At 38.7% G+C, this 18,249-nt stretch overlaps 1 pseudogene; it reads left to right on the top strand.

Moving 5' to 3' along the window:
• The first annotated feature begins 13,470 nt into the window (after positions 1-13,470).
• LOC139177701 (olfactory receptor 4A15-like) overlaps positions 13,471-18,249 on the top strand; it is a 41,741-nt pseudogene continuing 36,962 nt past the window's right edge.

Genomic DNA, 18,249 nt, shown 5'->3' with positions numbered 1-18,249 from the left:
GTCCAGAGAAACATTTAATGATTCTTTATCTAATGTCCTTATGACCCACAAAGAGTGATATTTAGCTATATGTGTGTGGAGATGCAAATACTCAAGGCAGCACATGCAAAATAGTTAACAATGGAAGCCCTCCAATCTCTGACATAGAGTCAAGCTTGTTGGAAAAGTGATGTATCTTTAGTTTTTGTCATTATTTATTTCCGTAAGGTCTGCCCTGGGTTGGGCAGATCCCTGGAGAAGGGGATGGCGACCCATTCCAGTATTCTTGCCTGGAGAATTCTCATGGATAGAGGTATCTGGCGGGCTACAGTCCAAATGGGTCACAAAGAGTCGGACATGACTGAATGATTAAGCACACTTCCTTTTATTACGTTAGCACCAAGTCTCCAAAGAGCACCTTCTATGTCTATTTATCCTTATCACCCCTAGAAATGATGCCTTTTGAAAATATCATCTTATATGCTACATATTTTCAAGTTCTTTCTCTGTACACTGATTTGCCACATCACAGATCTTTTTCTTTAGTGATTTAAAATTAGTGTGAGTGACTCTTTCACATTTAATTATCTCTGCACTCTATTTTCCCTGTGATTTTCACCTTCCTCTTCTCTATATCCATTTCAGGATTCCTCCACTGTCCTCAGTTTGAACCATAAGCTCCAGAGGTAATCATCTTGAAAGTTGATGTTTATATCTTTTATTTAGAGTTAATTTGACATTTGTATATTCCCAGTACCTCAGTTGTGCTGCATATATTAATTATATTTAAGCTTATAAGAACCTGCCACAGCTATATTAATCACATCTAGATTGAGTTTCTATGTTTTCTTTTTTATGTTACTTTATAATAGTCACTTTCAAATTAAAAGTCCTAAGTACCTGTTTCTCTATTTCTTTTTAAGAAAGATTCCTTTAGACAAAAGTTCTGAGTTTGAATTTTGTATACAGATGTTATCTAAGTTAAATGGAAACTAATTTATAGATTTGTTCTAAATCTGAATATTGTATGCAAATGTTATCTAAATTAAATGAAATTAGCAATAATCTCATTACATATGTCTGCTATACACAAGACAATCTTTTTAACTTCACTCTAGTGCCATCCTGCATTTGAGAATTGCAAATATATACTGATTAGTCGAAAATAAATGGTTGTTTGCATAAATGTATATATTTGCTATTAATAAGTTACTATTTGTTACTAGAATGATTCTCCTAAGGTGATTAGCCAGGGGAAGCCTCTGAAAATATACCACACACTGGAAGGATCTCTCAATTCTCTGGAGCATGATTCCTAGGTGAATTTTATCTTGAACCAGCAGCTTGGGAACTAAGTATTTTAACAGCTCAGTGAAGTGTTAAATGCCCACTCATATCTTCCTTTATCTGGGTGAAGACTTCTCCTTGGGTATTAATGTTACTGCCAAGATGTAAAATATAATCCATTACGTTAGTAGATATGAATCATATTGAAATAGTCATGCAAATGATTTAGAAAAATCCAAAATCAAGCCCATTTCTTTAATTATCCAGCTCTTCACATTATTTTTTTTTTTTAATTTAAAAAACTGGAAATAGAAATGCCCTATGACCCAGAAATCCCATTGCTGGGCATACACACTGAGGAAACCAGAATTGAGACACATATACCCCAATGGTCATCACAGGACTCTTTATAATAGCCAGGACATGGAAGCAACCTAGATGTCCATCAGCAGATGAATGGATAAGAAAGCTGTGGTACATATACACAATGGAGTATTACTCAGTCATTAAAAAGAATGCATTTGAATAAATTCTAATGAGGTGGTTGAACCTGGAGCCGATTATACAGAGTGAAGTAAACCAGAAAGAAAAACACCAATACAGTATACTAACACATATATATAGAATTTAGAAAGATGGTAACGATAACCTGTATGTGAGACAGCAAAAGAGACACAGATGTATAGAACAGTCTTTTGGACTCTGTGGGAGAGGGAGGGGGGATGATTTGTGAGAATGGCATTGAAGCATGTATAATATCATATATGAAATGAGTTGCCAGTCCAGGTTTGATGCATGATACAGGATGCTTGGGGCTGGTGAACTGGGATGACCCAGAGGGATGGTATGAGGAGGGAGCTGGGAGGGGGGTTCAGGATTGGGAGCACGTGTACACCCATGGTGGATTCATGTTGACGTATGGCAAAACCGATACAATATTGTAAAGTACTTAGTCTCTAATTAAAATAAATAAATTTAAAAAATCAATAGAAAAATTATTTATTTTGATTGGAGGTTAATTACTTTACAATATTGTATTAGTTTTGCCATACATCAACATGAATACACCACGGACGTACACGTTTTCCCCATCCTGAACCCCCCTCCCACCTCCCTCCCTTTACCATCCCTCTGGGTCATCACATTATTGACTAAAAGTATTATTAAATGTTTGTTCAATTAAGCGGGTTAGTTGAACATAATAGTGAAGTTTTGAATTTGATACTGAAATACATTTTCAATAAAATCTTTCAAATTTGATTACTTATCACCCACATTAACTGTGGATTCTTGAAGCCAACTCTGGATAATTTTCCAATCTGAACTGTGAAGTGTTTAAAAGCATTGAAGATGCTCCTGCTTTGTACAGGCAGAGAGATATATCTGTGTGCCCAAGCACTTCCAGCTGCAGGGACTAAGTGTGCCCTGATCTTTGTTCTGTGGTCACAGCAGGGTGGATGTGGTGGCAATTCTGACTTATCTTAATTGAACTAAATTTCATCTTCAAGGACCAAAGACAGAATTGGAGAAGTCTGGAATTGGAACAAATGACAGAAGAGGAAATAAGAAACCCAGGTAACACATTCACAAAAATTCTTCTCTGCTATAAGAATAGGGAAATTAAAGTTATTTGGAATGAATTAAGTATGTTTCTTCAGAAGCAGATTTTAAAGGATGATCTCAAGCTTTTTATGCCAGGAGCTCCTGGAATAATAAGCTACTTACATTTTTTCCATTTTGCAAAATATTATTGAATTAAGAATAGTGACAATATATTTATCCAATATTTTGTTTTACAAATATTTGATTTCTCTATTTTGGCATAGAGAAATAGAGAAAACACATAACAAAACATGGCAATATAATATAACCTGGAAATGGTCTTGATTATAACTTTTTAAAAAGTGCTTTATGTAATTTAGAGAATTTAATATAATTTTGAATTTTAAAGTGTCAACATTTAAGATAATAGATTAATATAGCTCTTTATAAATCATTATCTCATCCATGATTTCTTTAAATATGCTGGCTCTATTTTATTCATTAATAAATTTTTATTGTGGTAAAGTAAACCTTGAGCGCGGGCGGCTGCGACCGGTGCACTTGAGCGCAGCTGAGAGGAGTTACCCCATGTCCGAGGTAAGGAGCAGAAGCTGGGAGGACCCCATGCACGAAAGGTGGTGCCCAAGAGGAGTTACCCCACGTCTGATATCAGGGGCAGCGGCCGAGAGTGCCAGGCTGCGATGGCGCAGGAATGGCGGAGAAGAGCTACCCAAGTCCGAGGTGAGGGGGGTCGGTCGGGAGGAGCTACCCACGCCCCCACGCTTGAGGCCAGAGGCAGCAGCCAGGAGGACCAACCCCACGCCCAAGGCCAGGAGCAGCAACCGGGAAGACCAAACCCACATCCAAGGAGCAGTGGCTGCGCGGGCACAGGAGGGCCTAGAGCTATTCCACATTGAAGAGCAAAAAGGGAAGCAGTGAGGAGATACCCCTCATCCAAGGTAAGGAGAAGCTGCTGCCCTTTGCTGGAGCAACCGTGAAGAGATACTCCACGCCCAGGGTAAGAGAAACCCAAGTAAGATGGTAGGTGTTGCAAGAGGGCATCAGAGGGCAGACACACTGAAACCATACTCAGAGAAAACTAGTCAATCTAATCACACTAGCACCACAGCCTTGTCTAACTCAATGAAACTAAGCCATGCCTGTGGGGCCACCCAAGAAGGAGGGGTGGTGGTCATGGTGGAGAGGTCTGACAGAATGTGATCCACTGGAAAAGGAATTGGCAAACCACTTCAGTATTCTTGTTTTGAGAATCCCATGAAGAGTAGAAAAGGCAAAATGATAGGCTACTGAAAGAGGAACTCCCCAGGTCAGTAGGTGCCCAATACGCTACTGGAGATCAGTGGAGAAATAACTCCAGAAAGAATGAAGGGATGGAGCCAAAGCAAAAACAATACCTAGTTGTGGATGTGACTGGTGATAGAAGCAAGGTCCAATGCTGTAAAGAGCAATATTGCATAGGAATCTGGAATGTCAGGTCCGTGAATCAAGGCAAATTGGAAGTGGTCAAACAAGAGATGGCAAGAGTGAATGTTGACATTCTAGGAATCAGCGAACTGAAATGGACGGGAATGGGTGAATTTAACTCAGATGACTATTATATCTACTACTGCGGACAGGAATCCCTCAGAAGAAATGGAGTAGCCATCATGGTCAACAAAAGAGTCTGAAATGCAGTACTTGGGTACAATCTCAAAAATGACAAAGTGATCTCTGTTCGTTTCCAAGGCAAACCATTCAAAATCACAGTAATCGAAGTCTATGCCCCAACCAGTAATTCTGAAGAAACTGAAGTTGAACGGTTCTATGAAGACCAACAAGAATTTTTAGAACTAACACCGCTAAAATATGTCCTTTTCATTACAGGGGACTGGAATGCACAAGTAGGAAGTCAAGAAACACCTGGAGTACAGGCAAATTTGGCCTTGGAATATGGAATGAAGCAGGACAAAGACTAATAGAGTTTTGCCAAGAAAATGCACTGGTCATAGCAAACACCCTCTTCCAACAACACAAGAGAATACTCTACACATGGACATCACCAGATTGTCAACACCTAAATCAGATTGATTATGTTCTTTGCGGCCAAAGATGGAGAAGCTCTATGCAGTCAACAAAAACAAGACCAGGAGCTGACTGTGGCTCAGATCATGAACTCCTTATTACCAAATTCAGACTGAAATTGAAGAAAGTAGGGAAAAGCACTAGACCATTCAGGTATGACCTAAATCAAATCCCTTATGATTATACAGTGGAAGTGAGAAATAGATTTAAGGGCCTAGATCTGATAGATAGGGTGCCTGATGAACTATGGAATGAGGTTCGTGACATTGAACAAGAGACAGGGATCAAGACCATCCCCATGGAAAAGAAATGCAAAAAAGCAAAATGGCTGTCTGAGGAGGCCTTACAAATAGCTGTGAAAAGAAGAGAAGCAAAAAGCAAAGGAGAAAAGGAAAGATATAAGCATCTGAGTAAAGAGTTCCAAAGAAAACCAAGAAGAGATAAGAAAGCCTTCCTCAGCGATCCATGCAAAGAAATAGAGGGAAACTACAGAATGGGAAAGACTAGAGATCTCTTCAAAAAAAATTAGAGATACCAAGGGAACATTTCATGCAAAGACAGGCTTGATAAAGGACAGAAATGGTGTGGATCTAACAGAAGCAGAAGATATTAAGAAGAGGTGGAAAGAATACACAGAAGAACTGTACAAAAAAGATCTTCACGACCCAGATAATCACGATGATGTGATCACTTACCTAGAGCCAGACATCCTGGAATGTGAAGTCAAGTGGGCCTTAGAAAGCATCACTACGAACAAAGCTAGTGGAGGTGATGGAATTCCAGTTGAGCTATTTCAAATCCTAAAAGATGATGCTGTGAAAGTGCTGCACTCAATATGACAGCACATTTGGAAAACTCAGCAGTGGTCACAGGACTGAAAAGGTCAGTTTTCTTTCCAATCCCAAAGAAAGGCAATGTCAAAGAATACTCAAACTACCGCACAATTTCACTCATCTCACATGCTAGTAAAGTAATGCTCAAAATTCTCCAAGCCAGGCTTCAGCAATACATGAACCGTGAACTTCCAGATGTTCAAGCTGGTTTTACAAAAGGCAGAGGAACCAGAGATAAAATTGCCAACATCCACTGGATCATGGAAAAAGCAAGAGAGTTCCAGAAAAACATCTATTTCTGCTTTATTGACTATGCCAAAGCCTTTGACTGTGTGGATCACATTAAACTGTGGAAAATTCTGAAAGAGATGGGAATACCAGACCACTTGACCTGCCTCTTAAGAAATCTGTATGCAGGTCAGGAAGCAACAGTTAGAACTGGACATGGAACAACAGACTGGTTCCAAATAGGAAAAGGAGTTCGTCAAGGCTGTATATTGTCACCCTGCTTATTAACTTTTATGCAGAGTCCATCATGAGAAACGCTGGACTGGAAGAAGCACAAGCTGGAGTCAAGATTGCTGGGAGAAATATCAAAAACCTCAGATATGCAGATGACACCACCCTTATGGCAGACAGTGAAGAGGAACTAAAAAAATTTCTTGATGAAGGTGAAAGAGGAGAGTGAAAAAGTTGGCTTAAAACTCAACATTCAGAAAACGAAGATCATGGCATCCAGTCCCTTCACTTCATGGCAAATAGATGGGAAAACAGTGGAAACAGTGTCAGACTTTCTTTTTGGGGCTTCAAAATCACTTCAAATGGTGACTGCAGTCATGAAATTAAAAGACGGTTACTCCTTGGAAGGAAAGTTATGACCAACCTAGATAGCATATTCCAAAGTCGAGACATTACTTTGCCAACAAAAGTCCGTCTAGTCAAGGCTATGATTTTTCCAGTGGTCATGTATGGATGTAAGAGTTGAACTATGAAGATGGCTGAGCACCAAAGAACTAATATTTTTGAACTTTGTTGTTGGAGAAGAGTCTTGAGAGTCCCTTGGACTGCAAGGAAATCCAACCAGTCCATTCTGAAGGATATCAGCCCTGGGATTTCTTTGGAAGGAATGATGATAAAGCTGAAACTCCAGTACTTTGGCCACCTCATGCAAAGTGTTGACTCATTGGAAAAGACTTTCATGCTGGGAGGGATTGGGGGCAAGAGGAGAAGGGGACGACAGAGGATGAGATGGCTGGAATGCATCACTGACTCGATTGGACGTGAGTCTGAGTGAACTCCGGGAGTTGGTGATGGACAGGGAGGCCTGGCGTGCTGCAATTCATGGGATCGCAAAGAGTCTGACACGACTGAGCGACTGAATGGAAGTGAACTGAAACCTTACACATTATTTTGCCTCCATCACCATTCTCCAAATACAGAAACTTACCATCATCTAAAACTAAAACTGTACACCCATTACACAGTAACTCTCTAACTCCTCAATTCCATAAGCCATGGTTACCCATAATGTGCTTGCTGCATCTGTCAGTATGACTATTCTGGGTATCTCATAAAAGGGAGATCAGAAAATATTTCCTTTTTTTTTTTTTTTTTGGTCTGGTTGACTATACTTAGCTTATGTCTTCAAAATTCATCCATGTTATAACATGGATTAGAACATCCTTCCTTTTGAAAGCTGGTTTATATTCTATTGTCTGTACATAGCACAATTTGTCTATAACTTCATTACTTTTTGAGCATGTGGGTGGTTTCCACCTTTGGGTTATTGTGAATAATGCTCCTATGAACATGTACAAATATGCTATGTATTACATGGTATTATATCTCATTATCCAGATAGTGTTGAATCCTTGATCCAGGTTACACAGGTAGCAAGTATGGATTTTGAGGCTGAAATTCCAAACTGTAATTTAGAATCCAAGTTCTCATACAATACAGTGTTGTCATCCAGGGCCACCCCTGAACAATTGTAAAACAAAATCAGACAAAAGTGGAATGGACTGATTGGATCTCCTTGCAGTCCAAGGGACTCTCAAGAGTCTTCTCCAACACCACAGTTCAAAAGCATCAATTCTTTGGTGCTCAGCTTTCCTCACAGTACAACCCAGGGCCACCCCCAAACAATTGTAAAACAAAACCAAACAAAAGTGACAAGAACTGTATATGAGGTATGCAGTGTACCGTCTCTGATAATTGTTTTCCGGTATTTGTGCTCAAAGTCTGCTCAATCATATTTAGGGTTTAGAGGTAGAATTTGTTTTCATTTATAATGAAAGTTATTTGTAAAATATAATATTGCTTTAAAGTGTATCTCTTAAAAAATCTGATGAGGTATTTAAGTATTTATTCAAACCTTCAAAGTTTTGCTACATTATTTTTATGATAAATTCTCAATAGTTAAGTAAAAACTCTTGCTTGTATTATAAATAGGTTTTATGATATAAACAGTTAAATAGAAACATTTAGACATGAGTTGCGATCATATATTGAAAAAGGATCTGGACTGAAACTCAAATTATCAAGGTCTATAAGTTCCAATATCCTGTCAATTAAAAGTTTTCATCAAAATTGTACACATTACATACCATATATAAATTATTTGTTTTTTGTCTTATATTGTTGAATTTGGCATAGTGTAGATCTACTTAATTTTATTTTACTTATCATTGTGAGATAGTTATCATTGATTTATATTTTTGAGCATTTAAAAAATATATATGTTTTTATTGACTATGTTAAGAAAATGTGAAGAATCTCACAAGTGTTTGAAGGAAATATATTTATTTCTACTAATGTAAAATATTTATAAATTTTATAATTTTATATCATCCTGTGTCAAAATAAAAATTTGAAGAGTTTAGAATACTAGCTATGCTTTTTTTTTTTTTCTTTTATACAGAATCTTTATTCTGAATGTCATTTGTGTATTGACAGGAAAGACCGTGTTAGTTCCCTTGACTTCCACATGGACATCATGGCATGGATAAAATCTTCTAAGATTCTGTGAAATGGACTTCTCTTTGTTTTCTTATAAATTAACTCAGGACCACAAAGGCTCACAGTCACTAAGTGGGCAGTCATTGCCTTGATAATAGAAGAGTCTATAAACTTTCAGAGAAGCTTCTCTTGGGAGCAGAGTTCTTCTTGCCTATATTTAAGTGGCGAGAATTAGAGGAAAAGTTTCTTAACTTTGGTGCGTGTGTGCTCCGTTGCCTTTGTGACGTTATGAACTGTAGCCCACCAGGCCCCTCTGTCCATGGGATTTTCCAGGCAAGAATACTGGAGTGCGTTGCCCTTTCCTCCTCCAGGCAATCTTCTTCTTTTATTTATTTATTTATTTATTTTAATTAATTTTATTTTATTTTTAAACTTTACATAATTGTATTAGTTTTGCCGAATATCAAAATGAATCCACCACAGGTATACATGTGTTCCCCATCCTGAACCCTCCTCCCTCCTGCTTTTAAGAACCTTTTAAGAGCCAAATATTTATTGATAACTTAAAACACATAAGATACACTCAGATTCGGAAGATACAATCAATAACAAGACATGTTTACTGCATTGAAAAATGCAGCGGAAAACCAGCTGTAAGCACATAACTGCTTTAAATGGTCAACAGGTCAAAGGGTTATACTCTCCTACAAGAAGCTGTCTTTTGAATGCTCAGAAGAACTTCTATACACTGTGAATATTTATTTTCCATTACAACTGCATATTTACCTTCTGTGTTTTGAGTGGAGATATTTAATGAAATACATATATAATGAAATGTTGGAGTCTGAACACAGGGCTCCTTTCAGTTCAGTTCAGTTCAGTTCAGTCTCTCAGTCGTGTCTGACTCTTTGCGACCCCATGAATCGCAGCATGCCAGGCCTCCCAGTCCATCACCATCTGCCAGAGTTCACTCAGACTCATGTCCACTGAGTCGGTGATGCCATCCAGCCATCTCATCCTCTGTTGTCCACTTTTCCTCCTGCCCCCAATCTCTCCCAGCATCAGAGTCATTTCCAATGAGTCAACTCTTCACATGAGGTGGCCAAAATACTGGAATTTTAGCTTTAGCATCATTCCTTCCAAAGAAATCCCAGGGCTGATCTTCAGAATGGACTGGTTAGATCTCCTTGCAGTCCAAGGGACTCTCAAGAGTCTTCTCCAACACCACAGTCCAAAAGCATCAATTCTTCGGCACTCAGCTTTCTTCACAGTCCAACTCTCACATCCATACACGACCACTGGAAAAACCATAGCCTTGACTAAACAGACCTTTGTTGGCAAAGTAACGTCTCTGCTTTTCAATACGTTATCTAGGTTGGTCATATCCCTCCTTCCAAGGAGTAAGCATCTTTTAATTTCATGGCTTAAGTCACCATCTGCAGTAATTTTGGAGCCTGAAAAGATAAAGTCTGACACTGTTTCCCCATCTATTTCCCATGAAGTGGTGGGACCAGATGCCATGATCTTTGTTTTCTGAATGTTGAGCTTTAAGCCCACTTTTTTCACTCTCTTCTTTCACTTTCATCAAGAAGCTTTTTAGTTCCTCTTCACTTTCTGCCATAAGGGTGGTGTCATCTGCATGTCTATGGTTAATGGTATTTTTCCCCACAATCTTGATTCCAGCTTGTGCTTCATCCAGCCCAGAGTTTCTCATGATGTACTCTGCATATAAGTTAAATAAGCAGGGTGACAATATACAGCCTTGACATACTCCTTTTCCTATTTGGAACCAGTCTGTTGTTCCATGTCTAGTTCTAACTGTTGCTTCCTGACCTGCATACAGGTTTCTTAAGAGGCAGGTCAGTGGTCTGGTATTCCCATCTCTTTCAGAATTTTCCACAGTTTATTGTGATCCACACAGGTAAATGGCAACCCACTGCAGTATTCTTGCCTAGAGAACCCCCTGGCCAGGGGAATCTGACAGGCTGCAGTCCATGGGGTCACAAAGAGTTGGACATGAGTTAACAACTGCACATTTTTTTATTCATGCATGTTAAAGTTCAGGCTTTGATTTTCTCATTTTCCTATGATCTGGAAGTATAAGGCTTCTGAGAAGGAAGTTTTGATGCTGATCTTGAGTTATCTGTCATTCCATCTGCAGTCTGATTACTCAGAAAATCTGAAATTCCTCTATCTCCTTCTCATTCAGTGTCTGCAAATGATACTTTTTGTCAATTTCAAAGCATATACTATGCAGCTCATGATCTTTGCCATTTGCTATTTGCCTTTTTTTCAATCATTTCTTATTTTCACTTCTCTATACTTTTATTCTCCCTCTGATGTTTGAGTTCAAATTGGCTTGCCAGAGGCACTATGAAAATCTCAAGATCTTTACAAATGACAGTCTGGAAAATAAACACTGAGATGAAGCACATTTGAAGCAATTACATGAAAAATTGGTCCTACATCATATGTGAAAGACTCAACAATTTACTTTCCTTTAGTGAGAATTAATGTATTTCACACAGACTCATAACCCTAAGAACTTATAATTTGAATAAAATAACCAGTCTAAACTATTGGTTATTTTAATAAACAGGTGTCCTCTAACACATATAAACTCACCTGGTTAAAATAAAAAGGTTGTACCAGCAAAAATGTTAGGATTCCATTTAGGATAAAGCTTTCAATGACAAGAATTTGGAAACACACATATTTGGAAATAAAACTGCCTTCCCTGATAGTTCAGCAGGTAAAGAATCCACCTGCAATTCAGGAGACCCCAGTTCGATTTCTGGAAAAAGGAAGATCTGCTGGAGAAGGGATTGGTTACCCATTCCAGTATTCTTGAGCTTCCATGGTGTCTCAGATGGTAAAAAGTATGTCTGCAAAGCAGAAGACCTAGGTTTGACCCCTGGGTTGGGAAGATCCCCTGGAGAATGAAATGGCCACCCACTCTTGGAGAATTCCATGGAGAGAGGAGACTGGCAGGCTACATTCCATGGGGTCACAAAGAGTAGGACACAACTGAGCAACTTTCACTTCACTTTCAATAGGAATAGGAGTTGGGATGTGACTTTCCAAAATTGTCTTGTGCTCATACTCAGACATTCAGTCACATCCAGCAATTTGTGACCCTATGTACAATAGCCCACTAGGCTCCTCTGTCCATGTTATCCACCAGGCAAAAATTCTGGAGTGCGTTGCTATTTTCTTATCCAGGAAATCTTCTCACTCAAAGGATTGAGCCCATGTTTCTTACACCTCCTGAATTTGCAGGCATATTCTTCAACATTAGCCCCACCTGGAAAGTTCAAGCCTAAGGAAAATCAAATAATATTTCTAGGCTTTTGGAAAGAATTATTTCCATTATAAAATGATTTAATTTAAAATCTTAATTTTGATATCTTAATTCAGCTATGACTAGCAATAATCAGTTCTAAACAATTTTGGAAAGCAGAAAAAAAAATGTTTCTGTAGTACCCAATCCCTTACATTTTCTTTGTCCATTTTTTACCTCCAATACCTAGTTTGTAATAAATGTTTATTTTTTTTTTAAACCAAATTTCTTTTTTTTTCTTTTTTTTTAATATTTATTTTTTTTTAATTTTTAAAATTAAAAAAATTTCAGGTATACACGTGCTCCCCATCCTGAACCCTCCTCCCTCCCCCCTCCCCATACCATCCCCCTGGGCCGTCCCAGCGCACCAGCCCCAAGCATCCAGCATCGTGCACTGAACCTGGACTGGCATCTCGTTTCATACATGACATTTCACATGTTTCAATGCCATTCTCCCAAATCTTCCCACCCTCTCCCTCTCCCACAGAGTATGTATTATTTGGGTGTATATATATTCAAACAAAATAATTATGTCATTCTGCTTTCTTTAATAGAAAGATTTCATACATTTTTATCTGTGCTCAGTTACTCTCTGATGAGTTTTGAAATTTAGTTTAATTAGAGTTTAATAAGCACTGAGGGTTTCACTGGTGGCTCAGATGGTAAAGAATTGGCTTGCAATTGAGTGGACCCAGGTTCAATCCCTGGGACAGGAAATCCCTGAGAGAAGGGTATGGCTACCCACTCCAGTATTCTTGCCTGGAGAAACCTATGGACAGAGGAGCCTAGTGGACTAAAGTTCATGCAGTTGCAAAAGAGAAAGACGCAGCTGAGTGACTAAGCATGAGCAAAAATAGGCATTGAAAAATAGGCAAAGAACCACTGCCTGGTTCTTTCACTGTTGTGGGTGACTTATTTATCAATTTTTGGAACTCAAAATTTTCAGAAAATTATTTATCTAAAGGTCAGCTTATAATTTTATTCCCTATGACTAGGTGTCACTTCACATAAAGATATAAAGAAAGTAATTAGACTTTGGCTATTTATATGGTAGATCTCAGAAGGCCAAAATGCACTTAGAAAAAAAAAAAAAAAGAAATGATATGTAAAGCAAAAAAATAGTTCTTTGTGAAAGATATTCTGGAGAAATCATCTTTTTTCTCACTTGGTCCATAAACTTACAGATATACTCACTCATATAACAACCCAGTTGGAATACTGAAGTCTCATTAGTGGATTTGAAGCCCGGATTTGATAAAATGAATGGAGTGCTGTGTAAGGATATTGCAAAGTGTCATGTTCCAAAAGCTTGCTCTGTGTGAGATCCGATTGAACAAACACTCTCAAGAACAGCATTCCATATTTTGTACAAAGCATGTGATCTTCTCAGATTCATTACTGACCCCTTGGTTTGCAGCCTCTGATACCTGATCAACAGCTTCAGAACACATGGAAAATAGGAACAATGTAAGAGAGTTTGTCCTCCTGGGGCTCACACAAAACCCTGAGATGCAAAAAAGTTCTATTTATTTTATTCTTACTCATGTATATTATGACAATAATGGGCAATCTGCTTATCATGGTGACTCACAGCCAGCCGATCATTGGATTCCCCCACGTACTTTTTTCTGGCTTCTTTATCATTTATAGATGCTGTCTATTCTACCACCATTGCTCCCAAAATGATCATCGACTTGCTTAAGGACAAAAAGACTATTTCCTTCCAGGCTTGTATGACTCAGATCTTTATAGATCATTTAACTGATGGTACTGAAGTCACTCTTCTGGTGGTGATGGCCTATGACCAATATGTAGCCATCTGCAAACCTCTTCATTATTTGATCATCATGAATCAGAGGGTATGTGTCCTCATGCTGCTGGTGGCCTGGACTGGAGGCTTTCTGTACTCACTGGTTCAGTTGCTCTTTATTTATCAGCTCCCTTTCTGTGGCCCCAATGTCACTGACAACTTCCTGGGTGACATGTAGCCTTTACTGAAACTTGCTTGTGCTGATACCCACCTCATTGGACTCTCTATGATAGCTAATAGAGGGAAATTTGCAGTGTTGTCTTCTTCAACCTCTTAGTGTCTTATGGGGTCATATTAAACTCCCTGAAGACTCATGGTTTGGAAGGGAATCACAAAGCCTTCTACACGTGTACATCTCATATAGCTGTGGTCATTTTATTATTTGTTCCTTGTATCATTCTGTATGCAAGGCCTAATGCGAACTTTTCCATTGATAAATCCATGATGGTGGTCGTAACTTTCATAACTCCTATGTTGAATTCTTTAAGCTACACTTTGAGAAATGCATAGATGAAAAATGCCATGAGGAAACTCTGGAGTAAAAATGTGATCTTAGTTGGAAGAGGGAGTTTTCCATCATGTAGGATGTGAAAGTAGTTTTTTTTTTTTTCCCCAGAATCAAAGAATTGTCACTCTCAGTGACTATATTTCGAAAATCATTTCCTTTGGTTTATCTATCCTGTTTATTCTGAAACCACTATATAAATTAAACTTTAAGTGGAATATTTTATAGTCCTGAGAGGCCAAGAGAATCACATATCTTTAACCTCTAGATATATAACATACTGTATTAAGATTCTTTAGTAACAGCAACTTTTTTTCTATTGGAAGATTTTATTTGTGGGTGTTGATACTTGTCTGGTACTGAGAAATATGACCTAGTAGAAAGATCTCTTTTAGTCCAAGAAAGAGAAATTGGAAATTTAAATTTCTGATTGCTAAAAAAATTATTAATCTATCAATAAAAATAAATCAAGTAATTTAAAATTTCACAGACTTTGTCCATAGAGGAAGATAAAATAATTAGAAATTAACATTCTTTATTCTGTAATGGTGGTGTATGGTGGATTTTGTCTATTCAAATCAAGTTTTGCACTGAAAATTTCAAATTTTCAACTCCATTCTGTGCAGCTTTTTCAGTTGACCTCCTCTGATTCCAGTTAAGCTATTTCAAATCCTGAAAGATGATGCTGTGAAATTTCTGCACTTAATATGCTAGCAAATTTGGAAAACTCAGCAGTGGCCACAGGACTGGAAAAGTTCAGTTTTTATTCCAATCCCAAAGAAAGGCAATGTCAAAGAATGCTCAAACTAATGCACAATTGCTCTCTTCTCACACGCTAGTAAAATAATGCTCAAAATTCTGCAAGCTAGGCTTCAGCAATATTTGAACCGTGAACTTCCAGATGTTCAAGCTGGTTTTAGAAAAGGCAGGGGAACCAGAGACCAAATTGCCAACATCTGCTGGATCATCGAAAAAGCAAGAGAGTTCCAGAAAAACATCTATTTCTGCTTTATTGACTATGCCAAATCCTTTGACTGTGTGGATCACAATAAACTGTGGAAAATTCTTCAAGAGATGGGAATACCAGACCACCTTATCTGCCTCTTGAGAAATTTGTATGCAGGTCAGGAAGCAACATTTAGAACTGGACATGGAACAACAGACTGGTTCCAAATAGGAAAAGGAGTACATCAAGGCTGTATATTGTCACCCTCTTTATTTAACTTATATGAACTTATATGCAGAGTACATCATGAGAAACGCTGGATTGGAAGAAGCACAAGCTGGAGTCAAGATTGCCAGGAGATATATCAATAACCTCAGACATGCAGATGACACCACCCTTATGGCAGAAAGTGAAGAGGAACTAAAAAGCCTCTTGATGAAGGTGAAAGAGGAGAGTGAAAAAGTTGGCTTAAAGTTCAACATTCAGAAAACAAAGATCATGGCATCTGGTCCCACCACTTCATGGGAAACAGATGGGGAAACAGTGGAAACAGTGTCAGACTTTATTTTTGGGGGTCCAAAATCACCGCAGATGGTGACTGCAGCCATGTAACTAAAAGACACTTACTCCTTAGAAGAAAAGTTATGACCAACCTAAATAGCATATTGAAAAGCAGAGACATTACTTTTCCAACAATGGTCCGTCTGGTCAAGGCTATGGTTTTTCCAGTGGTCATGTATGGATGTGAGAGTTGGACTGTGAAGAAAGCTGAGTGCCGAAGAATTGATGCTTTTGAACTGTGGTGTTGGAGAAGACTCTTGAGAGTCCCTTGGACTGCAAGGAGATCCAACCTGCCCATTCTGAAGGAGATCAGCCCTGGGGTTTCTTTGGAAGGAATGATGCTAAAGCTGAAACCAGTACTTTGGCCACGTCATGTGAAGAGTTGACTCATTGGAAAAGACTCTCATGCTGGTAGGGATTGGGGGCAGGAGCAGAATGGGACGACAGAGGATGAGATGGCTGGAATGCATCACTGACTCGATGGACCTGAGTCTGAGTGAACTCCGGGAGTTGGTGATGGACAGGGAGGCCTGGCATGCTGTAATTCATGGGGTCGCAAAGAGTTGGACACAACTGAGTGACTGTACTGAAACTGAATTGATACTTGAAATACCTTTAACTCATTCATATCACTCCAGAGTCTGTCTACTTTAAACTATCTTGGTACAGGTTTTTAATGTAATAAATGTTTAACATTTTGGATATATGTTTTTTTGTTTTATGTAATGAATGGCTTTCTGACTCTCTGTAAATGATGTTAGTTCCTTAAGTGATGAAATCAAATTGTCCTCTCTTTTTGCAGTAGCCTTTGGCAGTTTGGGGAATCAAATACTGTATTACAAAGATCATTACCCCCCCCCCCCCACCCGGCTTCACTGGGTCTTCACTGCAGTGCACAGGCTTTTCTAGTTGCAGCCCACAGGCTTCTCTAATTGTGGCACTCTGTCCCCAGAATGCTTTGCTCAGTAGTTGTGTTGCATGGGCTCAGGCTGTAGGCTTAGATGCTCCACAGCTTTTGATATCTTAGTTCTCCATCCAGGGATCAAACCCATGTCCCCTGAGTTAGAAGAAAGATATGTAACCACTGGTCCACCAGGGAAGTCCCACGACTTAGAGACTGAATAGTAACAACATGTGATGATGGATCTGCAAGCTGGGAAAAAGGTGTTCACCAGCTTCCAACCCTGCAATAGCGTTGATCTGGGACTTTCAACTTCCAGAACTGTGAAAAAACATTTGCCAGTCTTCTAAGCTACACAGTCTATAGTATTTTGTTAAGGCAAACCAAACTGGCTAAAACGATGGTGATAATAAGGCTGCTGCTCATGTATAATACAGGTTTGGTGAACAGAGGTCTGAATTGAATCTGATTCAATTCAGGGAAAAAACAAAAACAACAAAAAGCAAAACAAACAGACAAACAACTAGCCAATCCAATCACCAGGGATGTGGAAAATTTCCAAATCCAGATCCTTGAATAAAGGAGACATAAGATATTTTTAAATAATAACCTTGTAATATCACCATTATACGTCGGGTAGATCTTCAATCTAATCTTTCTCTGAGGGATCTGAGGTCACTGACCAGAGTGTAATTGTGATCAGGACAAATCAATTCCATTCAGTCGCTCAATTGTGTCTGACTTCTTGCGACACCATAGACTTCAGCACACAAGGCTTTCTGTCCATCTCTAACTCGCAGAGCTCTCTCAAACTCATGTCTGTTGAGTCAGTGATGCCATCCAACCATCTCATCCTCTGTTGTCGGCTTCTCCTCCTGCCTTCAATCTTGCCCAACATGAGGATCTTTTCCAATGAGTCAGTTCTTTGCATAAGGTGGCCAAAGTATTGGAGTTTCAGCTTCAACATCAGCCCTTCCAATAAACATTCTGGACTGATTTCCTTTAGGATTCACTTATTGGATTGCCTTGCAGTTCAAGGGACTCCCAAGAGTCTTCTCCAACACCACAGTTCAAAAATATCAATTCTTTGCTGCTCAGCTTTCTTTATAGTCCAATTCTCATATCCATACATGACTACTGGAAAAACCATAGCTTTGACTAGATGGACCTTTGTAGGCAAAGTAATGTCTGTTTTTTAATATATTGTCTGGGTTTGTCATAGCTTTTCTTCCAAGGAGCAAGTGTCGTAATTTCATAGCTGCAGTCACCATCTGCAGTGGTTTTGGAGACCAAAAAGGTAAAGTCTGTCACTGTTTCCATTGTTTCCCCATTTATTTGCATTGAAATGATGGGGCAAGATGCCATGATCTTAGTTTTCTGAGTGTTGAGTTTTAAGCCAACTTTTGCACCTTCCACTTTCACTTTCAACAAAAGGCTCTTTAGTTCTTCTTACTGGAAATTATTTGAAGTAGATTCTAAGCTAAAGCTCATGGCTGTTTGCCAGA

The sequence above is a fragment of the Bos indicus genome, chromosome 19, assembly GCF_029378745.1.
Source record: "Bos indicus isolate NIAB-ARS_2022 breed Sahiwal x Tharparkar chromosome 19, NIAB-ARS_B.indTharparkar_mat_pri_1.0, whole genome shotgun sequence".
NCBI lineage: Eukaryota > Metazoa > Chordata > Mammalia > Artiodactyla > Bovidae > Bos > Bos indicus.
The sequence above is the reverse complement of the archived record's forward strand: the minus strand, read 5'-3'. Positions and strand labels throughout refer to the sequence as shown.